This window comes from Egretta garzetta, unplaced genomic scaffold, assembly GCF_000687185.1.
Source record: "Egretta garzetta isolate BGI_Z169 unplaced genomic scaffold, ASM68718v1 scaffold2816, whole genome shotgun sequence".
NCBI classification, from domain to species: domain Eukaryota; kingdom Metazoa; phylum Chordata; class Aves; order Pelecaniformes; family Ardeidae; genus Egretta; species Egretta garzetta.
Genome location: NW_009260124.1, coordinates 1,701 through 17,144, shown reverse-complemented (window position 1 = coordinate 17,144; position 15,444 = coordinate 1,701). Strand labels below are relative to the sequence as shown.

The 15,444-nt window shown below is 38.2% G+C and overlaps 1 long non-coding RNA gene across 4 annotated transcripts; it reads right to left on the bottom strand.

Moving 5' to 3' along the window:
• Positions 1–2,658: 2,658 nt before the first annotated feature.
• Positions 2,659–15,114, bottom strand: LOC118452541. 4 transcript variants are annotated; one of them, XR_004842345.1, is made up of 5 exons: positions 12,506–15,114; positions 9,942–9,988; positions 8,346–8,384; positions 7,270–8,047; positions 2,659–3,624 (listed from the first exon to the last, which is right to left on the bottom strand). It is a non-coding gene; the product is annotated as an uncharacterized LOC118452541 (long non-coding RNA). The 4 variants fall into 4 exon arrangements; XR_004842346.1 differs by having other exon boundaries at positions 7,918–8,047; positions 12,506–15,108; XR_004842347.1 differs by lacking the exon at positions 7,270–8,047 and having other exon boundaries at positions 12,506–12,970.
• Positions 15,115–15,444: the final 330 nt, after the last annotated feature.

The following is a 15,444-nucleotide window of genomic DNA, read 5'->3' as shown; positions in this document are numbered from 1 at the left end:
AGTAGGAGGGGTCAGGGCTGCCAGGAGGGCTGAGGCTGCGCACAGCTCGGCACAGGAGTGGCGAGGCCCGGTCAATGCTGGGTTTGGTTCTCCCTTGGCTCTTTCCCCCAAGAGGAGCCTGTTCACAACCACAAGATGGGCACACGAGCTGCCCAAAACACACGGCCTAGGTGTGGTAGAGGGCACCATGTCCACAAAGTCCTCCTCACCCACAGCCACAAAGAGAGGGGATCTGGCCAAGCGGTCTCCCATGTCAGTATCAATAACATTCACACTGGCTGCCATGAGCAAAACCATCAAGGAATAAACTGGGAATAAACTCGCTAAAACTCCATAGTTGAGCTTATGGAAATCTCCTGTTCCTGCGTGGTCCTGACACAGCTTTAATTTGTCAGGGGAGGGTAGTGAAGGATTATGTAAGAATTGTGTAAGAACTATGTAAAAATTATGAAAGAATTAGTGGAGGCAAGAGGAGCAAAGAAAAAAACAACTTGAAAATTCAGTAAATTAATTTAAAAATTAAATCCCATTATTTTAACTAAAGGGTTAGATTTCCATTCCTACTCAAAGTCGGTCGTTATCCAAGGGCTCATGTATTCAGGCAAGCACAACAAATAATGACAGCAAAGAGGGGGCTGTGCAAGAGCAAGAAATCAGTTTCCTCCTCTGACGGCGTAACACCTTGCCAAGGGCAGGTACCTGCATGAGAAAGCCTCCACACCCTGATGTCCCCATCAGCAGGCTAACAGAGCTTAGTCTCGATCAAGTTACGGATGGTTGATGGAAAACCACACTGGGGGTCATGCCTGAGCTGGGGTGTCCTGTTAATTCTCAATCTGAAATAGTGTCTGTTTCTGAGGATCAACCTTCAGGAAAGATAGATGCCAATTAGAAAGCATCCAGAGACTACAACTAAGAAGAATCAGGGTTTCAGGAAACATGGTCTCATCGGATTAATCACAGGGTGAATGGACTTGTTTAATGTCAGGAAGAGAAGGCAGGAGAGCTGTGTGTGGGCCTTTAAATATGTAAAAGGCTAGTGCAAATAACAAGGGAATTACCCTCTCCCTGTGCTCCCTGTTGAGGGCAAGAGGAATTGGCCTTAAATGAAGCAAAGGAAATGGAGTTGAGGTGTTACAGAAAGAGAATTCAGAGGTAGTTTGGAAGAGATCTGCGGTATCAAGAGTAAAAACAAATTAGGGTTTGCATCTCCTAATGCAAAAACCAGAGAGCTTACACATCTTAGCCGCCTCTTATGAGAACGCCCTCTAGGTGACAGCTGAAGAAAAGCACTGCTTCGGCACTTTATTTCAACTACAGCATTTCAAAATACTTTTTTTGGGGGGTGGGGTGGGTGGGGGCATGTGTAAAGATTTCACCAGTCTATTTTTTCAGACCTAATAAGCATATATTACAGGGTAATTTGATGCAGAGACTACATGGCGAAATGTCATGCTCTGCCTTTTGGAGGCAATTGGCATAGATGGGCAGAATGTGCCTTTAATTATTTCACAATTATATTTACAGAATAAACTATAACCAGAGCAAGTCTAATCATGGGACTGGCTATCTCTAGACTCAGCCCACTAAGTTGTGGTGGATTCCTCAGTCACTGAAAAAATTATTGGCTAACTTCTCCCTTGAGGGTCTGCCGAGTGTCTCAGTAGTCTCATCTATACCTCAGAGTTGTTTTGATCAATACGCCAATATCCTGGAGTTACAAGTTCATCCCTCCAGAAGAATAAAAATATATCCTGCGTGCAAGGGAAGAATACAAGTATAGGAAAATACGTTTCAACAGAGGTAACTTCAATCTACTGGTTGTTGTTTAACCTGGCTGGTTGACCTTGACTTTCCCAGGGTGCTGCTTTGGTCATACATCAGGACTGAAAAAAAAGCTACACATCAGTAATAAAACTGGATCTATCATGCAAAACCAAGAATTACTTCTAAATATGGTTTTGTAATTACATATGTGACTGGGAGCCTCCAGTGATAAAAAACTATTTCTACTTTCAAAGTAAAGGCTGATAGTTCCTGAGAGTAGCTTAAGTAGCCATTCTCAAGATAATGCTACGATACAGAATGCTTTGGCTTGAGGAAGGGTACGGTCACAGAAATCATCAGGCACTGTAAAAAAAACCACCAACTAGATTCTTTCTGTATGGATACAGCTTTACCAAACAGTAAGCCACTGGCCAACAAAAGCTGATGTTCTCCAAATTCGGAATGGTTGCCCATCATGAATGTATGTTCAATAGCTACAATTTTTGGGGGAAGCTTATGACACACAATTGGCAAAAGATGATCCCACATCCAAAAGCGGCCCAATGCCAATTTGCAGCAACAGCCATTGCATTTTAAGCAGAGAACATTTTGCCACACAACTGAAAAGCCTGAGTATATTTGGATGTGTATTTTCAACTATGATTGGGCAGGTGATCGCAAGGGAGCCACACAAGAGTGCTTCCCCTGCTGAATTTCAGGATTCTGTCCAAAGAAGTGCCAAATTCACATGGCTCCAGCCATCTGAACTGAAACACGCTAAAACTTTGTAACTTACTTTCTTGAAAGCTCAGGAAAGTTATGAACACACTGAAGGCAAGATCTTCCAACAGTCTTTAGAAATCACAGACACAGTTACAAGTTTTTCCCACAGTCTGTTACAAGTTTAATTGTGCAAAAATACAGTCATCAAGACTTCAGCTTTCTTGTGAACTGAACACAGTTCCAGTGATGTGCATGTATAGAAAGAAATACTACTGTAATTAGAGCAAATACACCGAAATTGTTGAGACAACCAGTGGTTCGATGCACTGAGGTACTGTTCTCAAGTGATTTAGACAACCTATATTTAACTACTGTACATTAAGAGAACCAAAGAAGTGACACCTAAAAGGAAAGCTAGTCGCAGGCTAATGAAGTTTAAGACTGCACTAACTCAAAAGAACAATAAAAAATGGTTTAGACAGATTCCCCAGTGATGGCCAAGAACTAGTCTGCGATACTGCAGGTGTGAAGCATAACTGCTCTTCATTTACACAGTATATATCTTTTGTTTCAGCAAAACGAAATACTTTCCTAATGCCAGTATTTATTTCAGGCACAGGAAGATGGAGCTCTAACAACCTTTAAAATTGTATTTCAAACTATGAGACACCAATGGTGTTGCAAAAGAAATAGATAAGAAACCCAACCAACTTTATAGCTCAGTCCTCTGGCTCCACCACTTAAACAAAAAAGCCCCACCAAAATAATACATATGGACAAGAAAGGCATTGCTGAATCCCCTTGCCCTCATTAAAATCTCCCTGTAGTGCCTACATCACTGAGGAAAAAAAACAGTTTTCCAAGCAATTCCTCTCCTTGCGCATCTATGTTTTAACACAATCAGATGGAACATTCATAATGTTCTGTGCAGCTACTTTTTGGTCTTAACAAATCTACGTGCTTCTTGCAAAAGCGTTTCAACATCTTCATTATCCTTGTCTTCTGAACTTGGTTCCCAGTCAGAGTCTTCATCAGTAGGTTCGCACTCCTCTTCGTCATCATCTATAAAGCTGTCATTAAGGTCATATTCATTTGGTTCATCATTGTCACCATCTTTCTCCACAGACTTTTTTCCTGTAGGGACAAAAATGTCATGTATGCATGAATCATAAATACCAGAAGAAAGAGACCTTCCAAATACCATCTAGTTAGTCTCTCTCCTCAAGAGGAGAGAGGATCAACTAAAGCACTCTACCCAATGCTTACGATTTTAAATTTCATTAAAAGCTGCACCATCTCTCTCTGGTACCTACTGAAGCATCTACCAGTCCGATTACTTCGAAAGTTCTCCTTACTGGCTTTTCTTCCAGCACTTGGAAAACAGTATGAGGCCTCCTCTGATATAAGAACATGACAGTATCAGATAATGTCTTCCGATAACTCTCCTTTCCTTAAGGAGCAAGACACACAATTTTCTTAGTTGTCTTCTAGCTACTTCTGTACCCAAACAATACATCTATCTTGCCATTTAGCCCCTTGGTATGGCTAGGCAGCTAATTTGACCCTAGGTTTTCTGCCTTCATCCATCCATACTTAGGGCTATTTTATCCCCATACCCTTTGGAATCTGACATAGCTTTTATTTTCCATTCGCTTCTTTCCTGAGCTTCAGGTGAGAGAAGGGAATCTGCTACATCACTTCTCCTACATTCTCAACTGGTATCCACATTGGACAGTCTGCACTTCCTTTCTGAACACAGGTTAAGGAAGTGACAGACAATGAACATTTCTTTCCTGAGCTGGGTGCAGCCTACCTGTTTCCCAGTTCAGTCTATCCTATCACACTGCTTTATAATCTGCTGTCCATCCATCTTCTTCACAACTTACATTACAGGATCAAATTGCTCTCTGCCTTCATAGTACTTCACAATACTCTGTACTGGAAGGAATCAAAGACTCAGAAACCTCTATTTACAAGAAATGGATGCTGTTCTCAGCATGTTCCTAAACTTTGTTACACAGCTTATTTTGCAGTATTCTTTTAATCACTCAAATATGTTAGCACATTTAAACCAAGTCCCAGAGGCAGGATAATTCTATTTGAAGAAGCCTTATATATCTGACTTGGTAGTATCTGTATGAAGCTGCGAACCTTCAACAAGTTTATTTCCACTGCTTCCTGCTTTTGGCAGATGTGTGTAACCCTTGCTCTACAAGCTTGCATTGTCTCCCTTTTTTCCTACATGTCCACAGTTCCTAACTAGCCACTAGCTACAGTCTGTTAATATTCCAATTGTGTTATTCTGCCCTTAAGTCATTCCTCTGAGTAAAACCATGTTCATCCCTCTTCTTCCCAGCCTCCAATTTTGCATTCTTATCTCATCTAGAGATAACCTGTCAATGATCTCGTACAGGTAAATTATCTATTGAGCAATTCTTGTCATCTTTCATATGAAACTATAAACATGTATTTTTTTTTTTCCCTCAGCTACAGACCCCAGCCCAAATCATCAATGTTTATATTAAGCATAAGCATTTCTTAGCAATCTCTTGTACCCTCAGGTCACAGCCCCAGGCATTCAAGCTACGCATGTTGGTGAATAAACGAGAATACCAGTACCTTATGTAGTCACACCACATTCTCTATCAGTTGCATTTTTCTACTAGTGGGAACATTACTATTCCAGAATTATCTTACGGTCTGATTAACATTTTATACTCCATAGCAACTCTTACCCAAGGTATTCACAAGCATTTACAGCATTAGCCAAGTTTTTAAAAGATACACAATTTTATGGGTGAATTGTGTTACAGAGGCACTGAATGACCTCCTAGAATAATGTCAGCCACATGTGACACAGCCAATAACTGAGAACTATCCCACAGCTAGCAATCGATATTCTTTGAAGGACCAACTGTGCGCCATCGAGCAGAAAATCCTGAAAATGCTAACTGCCAATGTGAGCTGTAATCCACTATTATGCTTGCCAGTTTATTGTTTATCAGACTTTAGAGGAACTTAATCATATCCATGTTTACCGGCAGAATTTCTTATAAGAATCACAGGCTATGGTCCTGCAGAATTAATTATGTCTTGGAGGGGAGAGGTCAAAACAAAGATGCTAAATACAAGAACAAAATCCCTCTTCTCAGCTTATAAGAATAATAAGCCCAAAACCTGCTTAGCAAAGAAAAGCTCTTCACTTTCACAACACTGTGGGTGGTATTTTACAACAGCAGTAGGAATTCTGGAAAAATACTGATTACTTCCATCAAACTATATATCTTTTTTTTTTTTTTAATTTATTTTTCCTACAAATGTAGGAGGAGCATACTATGTTTTTTCCTCCCCGTACATTAATGCTTTTAGATTTCAGCAGCGAATTATGCGCTTCCTTCCATGTCTTCCCACTACAGCTTAATCCATCCCCACTGCCCCTAAAGCTGCTCATTAAGCTCAATTCTGCCGTTCCCTAGTACCATATTTATCAAGATGACCTTGAAACTTTCTCTGAAAGTATCTGCTCTGTGTGGGGAGAAAAAGCTTGCTGACCACCTCTTTCAAAGAGTTATGTTTGGAAGTAAGCTGATTAGCTTTCTAGAAAACCTACAGAGAAGCATGTAGGAGAATCCTGCACAGTTCCTAGCCACAGCAGGTCATTCATCTAAGTAACAACAATGTAGTGAGGTCATTCAGTAATGACAATTTAACAGCATAACTCCAACCTTACAATTATTCCTCCGGTAATTAGCCTTAGATTATTTCTCAGAACATAGAGCACATTCTCTACAGGAAATTTACAACCTCTCTAGTAGGAATTAGACTAAAAATGTTAAGAACTGAACATGTCAAACATCACGTAGATGGTACCCTTCTTTTCTTGGCCAGTGGAGTTTAAATACACTTGTATGGAAATTAATCCTGCTGCGCTTAACAGTGCAGTTGTGCCAAACAGCATGAAATAAAGGTTAATGGAGCCCTGACTGTCTGTGTCACCTTGCACAGCTCGGTACAACTGCCTCAGATGTGAACGTGCTGAGCACAACCTTTTACAACCTTTGCCCTCAAGACAGCTAAGCAAGACAGCCGACATTAAAAAAAAAACAAACCAAAAAAAACCAAACAGCAAATATGAATAGCACTTCAATTAATGAATTCCCTTCTTTCCCCTGCGCATGGAATATCAATTCTTCTCTGATTTTTACTTAGCAAGAGGAATTGAATTTGACAAATAGAATTTCACTTCCATGTTAAAGTTTTACACGCTTACAAGAGAAGCACTTTTCCATCCATAGTCACACTTGGCTGACCATGTGCCATGAGCTGTACACACAAGATCCACTTCAGGTAAGGAAGGGGTTCTCATGAAGGGCACAGCTACACTTCAAAGCCTTCAAGATTTAGATTTAGAATAAGGACTTTAGATATGCACACATTCCACCTTGCTTCATTATAAAATCTTAACCACTCACTGCTCTTACAATGCTGCTAGCAATTCTCACCACAGCGTAATACGCATTTCTACAATGGAGCAGTGACCAAGATAGGGCTGGTACTCGCATCACAGGATGCAGCAAAACAGGCCGGCAATGCATATGCCTCAGACTATGCTAGTGCACACATGCAACAATACCAAGCATTCAGCAATAGCAAAAGTGCACACATATATGATAAGGAAGTGGAACTGGAAAGAAATTTCTCAGCAGAAGTATAAAAGCAACCTCTTGCATCCACCCACAACAGAAATAGAGGCCAAAGTACTTGGCCTAGAAAACTTACCTACAACTATTCGCACTTTTACTTATTTTCTGTAGAAGGCAGATCTCTATTTTGAGGATTTCTTTAGGAAATGCTCAGCCACCCTTGGTGACCTCAAGACAGACAAGCCAGTTCCCACTTACACTTGAGATGCAGATCCATGTCCTCGTGCCTTGTTCAGGCCAGTGAAAGCGAAGATGGCACATCATCAGACTTTCAGACTGCTCTTTAGAGCTTACTTCTAGATTGTTTTAGAAAGAATAGGAAGCTTTGCATTTGGAAGCTGACACACAGAAGAAGCCTCAAAACAGACCTAAAGGATATTTAAAACTGGAGTCTATGCACCCCCAACATACAAGTTAATGTTGTTAGCAGCAGCAAAGCAAGCAAGGTGTGCCACTGGTAAATAGAGGAGGTATTCATACACAGTATTACAATTTACATCATCAAGAGAGACTACAGCTTGCCTGTGCTCCTACATATTCCTCACTGATGACTAGAAACTAAAGTAAGAAGGATACATACGTAGTTTACAGTGAAAGCTGCCCCCAACTCAAAGGCATTAACCTTCTTCTATGCTTTAGTCCTAACAAGCCGGTATCTTACCTGGAACATCAATACCTCATACTAAGTATAAGAAAAGCTCATCAGCACGTGAACAGATATCACCTGAAAGTTATTCCTTCGGCATTGCATTGACCTTTAAGTATCTCAATGTTTCAAGAGCAATCAATCTTTACAGGGCAACCTTAACTAGTTGTAGATGAAATACCGGATTCCTTTCATCCTGTTATGACCCCTGTGTAAGGAAGGGAGAATTGATTTAGCCACATGTTGTCTCTCCTTAAAACTCTTATTTGTTTTCTTGTCTACTTCCAGGGAAGTACAGGTATGCTCATCCAAGAAGCCTGGCACAAATCCAATTTCAGCACTATTACGTGTAAAAAAGCAAGCAGGGTTTTACTAAAATAACAACTGCTTTACCCTCATTTAAGTGTTATTGAGGATCTCCAGCACTATTTAAACGTCCCAAACCCAAAGCACATCAGTTGTGTCCCATGCCGATGTGCCCGTTCATAACATTAGAACATACTCACCATTCTTTGAAGTTCGTTGTCGGGTTCCTCTTTCACTTACTAAAGAAAAGAAAGTTATTAGTCAGGACAAAGTACAACCTAGCATAAGGGTTATTCATAGAGTTTGCTACAATAAAAGACTGACCCATTGAAATAAATGCTGCAATGCAATGACTGTGCTGTATTTACAAGCATGAAAACTGTTCTCCTGCCCAAAGAAACTTTGTATTGAATGATTCCTGAGAGAATACCCAGATGAACTCTTACACTTATGAAGCATTCCATCTGTAGAAAAATGTCATCAAGACTGGTATTTTTATTTTTAAGCAGAAAATTGGAGTTTTATTTCAAAGCATTTAAATATTTCACACCATTGTTTCCATAAATGCAATTTCTCCTTCATAATGTCATAAACCTGATTCTTTAAAGTAAATATATTATCATAACATTTCCATAATTGTTCTGTTCTGAAGTATTGTTTATTGCATTGGGATTTCAAGTGGAAAAAAATCTCCAAGTCCAATAATAATGAAAAAGCACAAAAAAATGCAAAGTATCTCTCTCTGAATTCTCTAAGAACAGACAAAATGTAAACAGCACATTCCCCCATGTTTTTCAACAAGTCTAGTTACCAGAATATAAAAGACTAGAAAATTTTAGAACAGAAACTCAGGTTCAGTTTTAATTATGTTCCCTCCAAGCCTCAAGAGAACATACACACAAAAATTTATTCTCTCAGTAGTTATTTTAATACAGATGTATGCTTAGTTTAGTAACATCTCATAGTAAACCAGAGGCATAGTGTAGTTTTAGATAAATACCAGACTCTCAAAAAAAAAAAAAAAAAAAAAAAAATCATTGGTCCAAAAAAAAAAAAAATTAAAATAAAATAAAAAAAGATGACAGACATGCTTGCAATGTTTGTTTTAGAGCATCACAAGACTTTAAAATTGTATGTTACCAGAGGATTTCCTATGAAAAGAAAAACAAGAATAAAAAGTAAGTATGAAATCTTAAAATGCAAATCTATACAGTTAAAACGTAAAATATTTTTGTGTACACATTTTGCTGTGGGGACAGGAGAAAAGCTGTAGAAATAATTTACTGCAGTAGCCATTTGAAATGTTGAGAAATACTTGAGTATTAGAACAACACCTAAATATATTCCCTGTTTTCATTGTAATACTCCAGCTCTGAATGGGGGAACTAGAATACAGAAACCCAGTAATATCACAATATACCATCTTTAATTTTCAGTAAAACCTATTAAACTCATTAGAATAGCCACTCGCCATGCAGCATTTTTGTCAATATGTAAGATACAAAGCATACAAACTACATCAATCATGGCTGACCCAGCCCATCTCATTTCAGTTGAAAAACATTTGAAAAAGTAAGAGCAAGTTTGCAGTGGCCAAGCAACCTTCCTTATCACAGACAAGGGCAAGAACTCATACTTAAGAAGAGAAAGGATGCAGGGCAGTACAGAGTAAGCCACAAATGCAGCATTTTTCACTTTCAGTAGCTGAAAGCATTTTAGTCCAAATTTTTTGTATCCTTTACTGGGTTTTGGGGCTCCCGCCACCACTTTGAGCTATCTCAAACAACTTGCCTTACCTGGAGGTGCACTGTGCTTGTATTCTAGCTTGTGCTGTGGATTCTTCCTGCAAAGAAAAAAATAAAAGCTTGATTTACCACCTTGTTCCACACCTAACAAGCTCAGAACTCCTTCGGTTAATTTTCATTTCTTTTTAAAATAGAATTCTATGACCAGTGCCTTACTGCAGTGTCTCAGCTTATAGAATGCAGGGTGGGGAAAAAAAAAAAATCAGATTAAATAAGAGTTCCTTTTGTTTCAACACTAAAAAAAAAAGTAGATGGCTGATCAAAACCAGGAGACAAGATAGCTTCCCAAGTTGTATGACGAGATGCATTTGTTCAGCATAATAACTGATCCAGTTATTTACTCTCACTAAAAATGAAAACAGAACATAACTTCTGGTACATTAAGTATAACGCATGCACAGTGCATTACAGGTCTGAGACATCCAGGCATAGCTTCCACATTCTGAAACATATGGCTACAAATTAAAGTAGTTTGGGAAAATTAAAGAATTTTGATAGAACTGCTTGTCTCAAAGATCACAGGGAGAGGCCACAGAAGGATTCTTCAGAGAGATTACTCACTTCTGCAATATGCTGCTGCAATCCACCAAATTCAGTTTACAAGTCTATAAATCTTCTCTTAAAAGAACAGCATCAAAGCCATGAAAGAACATTTAAAGTCAGCTTACTCTTGGATCTGCGACACACGTTCCCCTCATTCAGGCTGCAATCCAGGTCATTAACACACTGATTGATCTTCCCTCCATTTATCCAATGCTGCTCTAACATTTTAACTTGGTCCAACTTAAATTGTGCTAATCTGCGTTGTTAGTAAGTTAGAGGCTTTTCCCACAGCTACATGTTTCAACTTTTTTGTGCAGAAAATTTAAAAAAAATTTGTAACTTTGGAAGAAAAGCAGTTTGGTTGGCCTAATTTTTCCTTCTGAAAATAAGCAACAATTAAAGCCAACTATTTAAGAATGACATACCCTGTGACGGTGCTTGAAAGTTGAAATTAATTTCTGCAACTGCAGAAGTTTTTATGTCTTTTAGAAAATACCCTTGCTGTGAAGACTGCCTTGTAAAATCAGTTGCTTGCTTATGTTTTCTTATTCTTCAAAGAACAGAGTAATACAGTTAGCCTTCAGTAGAAAAATCTTATTTTTATGTCAAATAACTTGTGACAAATTCACACACTTCAAGTTGATTTACAATTCTATAATTACTGCCACCCCAAAGTACATTATGTGAGCATTAGAAGTGATAGTTATCCAAATAAAAAAAAAAAAAGGAAATAGAGCTTCCTATTAAGCACACTGTAGTGGAACAAAAATAATTGCCTATTTCAGTGTTCTACTACTATCGTCAGCATCAGACCATTTGATCCCAATTCAAGGCATAGCCTTTAGATCATTTAATTATGCTACTTCAAGTAGTAGCCAACAGGTAAAGACAACAAAAATAACAAGAAAACCCTTCCAATTGCATTTGTTGCTTTGTTGAAAGAATTATCATTGCTTCATGAGTGCCTCCTTTCCTCTACCCCCAAAGAATAAAACACAGATGAAGAAATGATCAACTAATACAGCACAGAGGTTGTCTTGACTGGAAAGAGAGTTTTGGGTTTGGATAAAGTATCCATTGTACTCCTGAAAAGTATGTTGGCAATTTCATTACCAGTATAAACCCAGATTTCCCATCCTGAGATAAGAAATTAATGTTTAGTTTCTGAAAAGTAGCGATGACACTTCTTCTGCATTAGCCAAATGCAACACAGCTTTTTCTTAAAAGCTACCCTCATTTTGTTACACTTCATAGAGAACACACTCTTTAGGATCACCACACTTTCTGGGAGAGAGGAGAAAATGTTTCTGCTCAGGCACAATCTTTATTAACAGCAGCCCTTAGTTGCAGTATGCCCCCCCAGAAGTGCTATTGCCTCAAAATATATCTTTTTGTCCATTGTGTCAGTTACACAGCAGTCATTAAACTCTGCTAAATAAAAGTGTAAAACCTAGACACTGAGAAACAAAATGGAATAAAACAATCTTTTGAAGAAAATCAACAGTGCTTAGAAGAAACCATAGTCAGCCATAAAGTGAATTTTATTGCTGTTACCTAAATTATGCTTTCTAACAAATCAAATACTGATTAAAATAGAGTTTTTGTACAAAAGCTCAACATGTACTTTATCAAATTTTAAACTAAAAGTTATATATCAAGAACAACATGTAACAATAAATTGTTTATATAAAAAAGAAGAATTTACTACATTCTGACAAGTGAAAAAGTATTGATCTCTAGGTCATTGAATAGGTTCCGAGAGTCAAGTTTTCACATTCACCAGCTGAAATCACTGACAAATATTTTGCACAGACTTTGGTGCTTTAAAGGTGGCAGCCTGTCCACAGTAAATTTCAGAAGGCAGTGAGACTTTATGAAGATCCATAACAATAGGCTACACTCAAGATTTAACACCAAGAATTACTCATTATTCTATTGTCATTTTGTAACTCCAGAGGAGAACAGTCTTAACCTGTAAAACAAGAAAAGCCATTTTGTACAGCATTTCTTACCTATAACAAGCCGTTCCATAAGGACATTCAGGCCGGTTATCATTGTTATCCTGAGTTACGATCTCAGTTTCGTGATAGTCATCATCATTAGGGTGACTGAACTGCTGAAAGTGAATGGGATTCTTCCTGCAAAAGACAAATATATATCGAGAACTGACTGTTCCATTTAAACATGAGAAGTGGAGATAAGATGTTATCGAATCAGTGACAGCTCATTTTTCTGTGGTTACATAAAAAGTAGCTTTTAATGTCTAACTTTCTGCAGAAAGTTAGACCTACTTGCAGGATAACAGCTTTATGTCTGCAAAGGCTGCAAAAAAAGGTTAAACCAGGCATTTTGCTATTCGCAATCAGCTTTGAGTTTTGGACCTCCAACACATACACAACCTACTGATGCAGTCATGGAGCATGAATCTTACTCAGTAAATGACTTGCTTGGTTATGACTCCCTCTGGAGCTATTGAAGTGCGATAGAAACTTCTGCTTGAAGTCTTTGCTCAAGTTGGAAAAGCTAACGCATGGCAGCTGAACAACTGCAGTACTAAAGACTCCCCACACCCTTGGGATATCATACATTAGCTTCAGGTGATCCGTCTCAACTGTTATTTTTGTTCAGTATGCAAGTTACTACTCACTGGAATACTTAAAATGACAGCATATTACCCCAGATGGAGCAGTCTATTGAACATTACATTGATTATGCAGTCAAGCTTGGTTGGCTACCATGACATTTTATTTGAAATATTAAATTACAATGATGACACAAAGTTGTACCATAAGACACAACAGCTCTGCACGTAGTCGAGTCACACCAGCATCGGTGGTGAGAGCGCATTGCTAGCACCCACAGGTTTTTGCTCTACAACACCTGCACAGTTGAATCCAAGGTGAGCAAGCAGTGAATACAAATATATGCATCACTGAAAAAACATTTCTACTGCTTCTAGGCAAGTATGTTTGCATACACGCCATACAAGACAAGGCGGCTATAAACAACACTACTTAGAGAAGAGTTTGTTTTATAAAACTTCTGTAAGTGATGTTAAAAAGAACACAGAAGAAAGGTTAGGACTTCAGGAGAAATTCACGGGAAAGATCAAAACATACTACAAAAATTATGTCAAAGCGAACACAATGGTATGAAGAGCAAATCTACTTTTTCCCTATGATTTCTATTGAGACGCTTTTTTCCAAACATAATATTTAAAATCATGGAATATGAGATATTTTAATAAATTATTTTCCAAAAGACTTCCACAAAATACTGCAGTGATTTACCACACTAATTCCCAGAGTATGTAATCTTCAATGTGTTTGTGCAAATTATAAAAGTGAACTGCTTACCTCAAGCAAGAAGAATGACAACTTTAAACCACAGAGTAATTACTGCTTTAATTTATGCTCGTTACAGCTGTGTTTAGAAACACAGAGCCAGAAACACTTATGTCGCTATGATACATACACAGCAGCTCCCTCATTGATCACAGGCATTCTTTCCTTTAAATTCACAACTACCTCTTACGAACTTTGGCAACAGCCAACGTTAATTTCAGCATTTCAACTACTACCATAGGAAAAAACAAAACAAACAAACAAAAAACTTCTGTCACAGCTTTTGCAAAATTATTACTTAAGCACTGTGAGCTCTACTAGCCATTCAGGCCACCTTTTAGGCATTCAAAAACATTTAGATATTTAGTATTAATACTTTAAATCTCGATCAACCAGGTATCTTCCACTCAGGAAGCTCAGCGAGCAAGCTACAGATCAAGTCCTCAATGAGCTACTCAAAGACCCAGGAGCCCTTGGATCTGTTTACACATGAGACAGACTTCTTGTCCTGGTCTTTTCTGTTAATTTCTGCAAACTGTAAGGTAAGTAAATGCTGCTTCACTAGAAATCATTGCAAGGTTGCATTTACCTGTTGTTTACTCTCAAGAAACATCACTTCTTACACCAAATTCAGGCTGGCTGCCTACTTTTCCCAGTTAAAAATAAATGTAATTTTAGAGGATACTTGTGTTGTTTTCTAAATGCACAGAGCTAGGTTATCAGCAAGAATTTTGAGCCATTTAAGACAATTTATCTTCTCAAAGGGATACAGAAGCAACTAATGTTCTGTGAAATCATTTTTGTATTCCTTAAATAAGATACATGTAGCATCATAGTCACCAAGGGAAGAAGGCCTAAGAGCTGTCATTTAGCCAACCTGTTGTATTTTAGGAGATACCCATTTCCTTTCAAAAATTTACTTTGAAACCTACTTGGACAACACCAAACAGCCCTCATTGGAGGAGAGGGAAAAAAAAAAATATTAAAAGAAAGTAGTATGGGAGGAAGGAGGAGGAGATGTACACTCTGTATCACAAGGCTTCAGGATTCTTTGGGCCAGCAGATGGTGCTCCTCCAATTATATGTTACCTGTGAAACACCTTAAACAGGTCCTACTTCAGATGCTCAGGACTAGCAGAAACATTGTACTTTAGCTTGCCTTTACCTAGATAATTTGTACTTATTCCACTTCTATGTGTTGTGCAGTAATATCCAGCAAAATAAATAGAGGCAGAGAAGTGCATAGCTTACATTAAGCAAACATTTTCCCTTCCTGCAAAAATCTTAAGCTTCTTCCTTTTATTAAGGGTTTGGTTTGCTTGTGGGTTTGGTGGGGGTTTTTTTTAAGACACAGATATTTGAGTTGTAAGAGCACATCTATCACGAGTTGTGCTCCAAAGTTAATTAGTTTCACAACAAAACCTCACTGCATAGGAACGTGTTATTCATTTGATCAAAACAAAACATTTAAGCGTTACTCACACAACAATTAACAAATTAAAAGCCTATTTTAAGAATAAAGTTTTATGGGAGATTTGCCATCTCATAAACATGCACAGATACTGCAACTTTCCTTTCACAGAAGCTCTGAATTTGTGTACTCACAC